The following is a 2,716-nucleotide window of genomic DNA, read 5'->3' on the forward strand; positions in this document are numbered from 1 at the left end:
TGTGTGGTTGAAAGAGAAAGACACAGGGAGAGGGAAAGTGAGAAAACACCCCCTGGGGAGATGGTCACTCTACAATCCCTTCTCTTCCATTTTCCTTTTGGAATTTTGGGCGTGCGCGCGCATGTGCACACACACAGACACACACACATGGTGTGTTTTTTTGTTTGTTTGTTTTGTTTTTTTGAGAGATTTTCGCTATAGGGCGCGTGCGCTCGCCAGACAGACAGAGAGACATAGAGACAGAAAGCGAGAAATCACCCCCCAGAGGGGATGGTCACGCCGCAATCCCTTCTCCTCCATTCTCCTCTCGGGATCTTGGGCACGCACGCACACGTGCCCGGCGTGAGTTTTAAGCCACCGGGTCCGGGACGTGAACCGCGGTCGACTACGTGGGAGTCCAGCGACATAGCCATTACGCTAACTGCTGGTTCCCAACACATGGTGTGTTTTTCAAACATCCCTTGGGGATGGCCACTTTATAACCTTTTTTCTCCATTTTTCCTTTTGGAATTTTGGGCACACACACATGCTCACACATACGCTTGGTGTGTTTTTTAAGCAACCAGGTCCAGGACTCAAACTGTGCAGTTGGCCACCTGGGATCAAGTCACCTTAACTATCACACCGCCAGCTGGACCGAAAAGTTTAATTCCTTTTTAAATTTTTTTTAAAAGAATTATTTATTCCTCTGGCCCAAAACCGAACAAAAAGCCAGAATCCATGTGCACCTGAGGTGGGCCTAGCTCTGCCCCTTTACCTGGAAAGCCTCTGCCTTAAACCTCTCCTTCCAGCCCAATACCCAGCAAAAAGCCAGGTAGGGTGGTTTCTGTCTTCTTTCTGTCTCTGTCTCTCTCTCCCCATCTCCTTTTCTCTTGAAATTTTTCTCTTATAAATATATGTTAAAAATCTGTAGGTACTGCCTCTTCTTTCAGACCTCTCTCTAGTTAATTTCAGAATCCATGTGCATCTGAGGTAAGCCTAGCCCTAGTGCGCCACGGGGTTCTCATTTGTTTGCCTTTTTCTTAAAAATGTTTTCTTTCCTTTTCATTGTTGTTTGTTTGTCTTTTTTCCCTTTGTTTCCTTTCTTTTACTCGACTTTCTCACCTTGCTTCTCACCTTCCACACATTGAGTGTCTAGCCAGGTCTAGGTGCACAGTAGCGAAATACTTGAATACTTTTAGGGTCATAGAAAAACCTCAACCCCACTGAACTGGTACAGAAAGGGAGAAACTCATCTTTATAAATGTAAATTGAAATTCCTTTCTGTGGATACCACATTGCAAAACACAGTAGTAGAGGAGAAATAGGCAATGAAGTACCTCACAGTAAAGTGAAGCATAAGAGCTTACAGTAGCAGAAATCTCTAACAAATTAGCCAAATGTGAAAATATCACCAAATGACTTAAAATCAGAAAGGAGAGTCTGTAACGTGAGCAGCTGGGAGAAATACAGAGCTGAGGTGAGCACGGCTCATATCCTCCCACATACCTTTGAATTCTTGGTGGAAACCCCACAGCTCAGCCCAGATGCACCTATCCCCTTGAAACTGACCAGTTCCACCGACAAAAATGCAGGTTGCTTGGTGAGGATCAGGGGAATGAAACTGCAGAAATATTGAGGGTCATCTCCTTCTACACACCTCTAAAACTCAGAATTAACTCCAAGAAGGTAGGAAGTAACACATTATCGATCAGATGACTAGAAACCACCTCAAAGACACAAGAAATATGGGAAATCAAGAAAATATCTCTCCCCCAAGAGGAAAGAACAGCCCTTCATCATGCAGACAGAACAAGAAAACTCATGGAAATAACTGATAAAGAATTTAAGATATTCATAGGATATTTAGGAAATTCATAGTGACAAAGCTAACAGAAAGATGCAAGAGAAGAGATGCAACAAACTCCAGAAAATGCAGAAGAAAAGAGACAACGAGTTCCAGGAGGTGAGGAAGTTCTTCCACAATCTGAAAGAGGAAATACACATCATAAAAAGGAATCAAATGGAACTGTTAGAGATGAAGGCTGTAATAGAGAAAATCAAAACCTTCCTTGAAAGTATTAAAAGCAGAGTAGATCATGCAGAAGATCGAATCTCAGATGTAGAAGGCAAGACCTCTGACCTAGAAAAATTCATCAAAAAGACTGAGAAAATAACTCAAAAAAGTGAAAATAATATATGAGTAATACTAGATATCATTAGATGCCTAAATATCCAGATAATCGGTATCCCAGAAGGTGAAGAAACTAATCAGGGCATTCATAATCTATTCCATGAAATCCTGGAAGAAAAATTTCCAAACCTAGAGAGGCATTCAAATATCCAAACCCAAGAAATACAAAAGAACACACATAGAATCCACCCAAGAAGATCTTCTCCAATGCACATCATAGCCAGATTGACCAAAACTAGACAGAGACAAGATACTAAAACTGGCAAGAGAAAAATGTCAAGTTACTTTCAAAGGCTATTCATCCCATCAGGCTAACATCGGACTTCTCATTAGAAACAATGCAAGCAAAGAAAGAATGAGAAAATATATTCAAAATGTTAAGAATGAAAAACAATCTCAACCAAAAATACTATATTCGACAAGATTATCCTTCATCTGGGAAGAAAATATTAAAAAAATAAAATTCTCGGATAAACAAAATCTGAAAGAATTTATCAACACCAGATCATCTCTTTGAGAAGTTCTTTTCTTTTTTTTTTTTTT

Source organism: Tupaia chinensis, unplaced genomic scaffold (genome assembly GCF_000334495.1).
Source record: "Tupaia chinensis unplaced genomic scaffold, TupChi_1.0 Scaffold000063_1, whole genome shotgun sequence".
NCBI classification, from domain to species: Eukaryota; Metazoa; Chordata; class Mammalia; order Scandentia; family Tupaiidae; genus Tupaia; species Tupaia belangeri.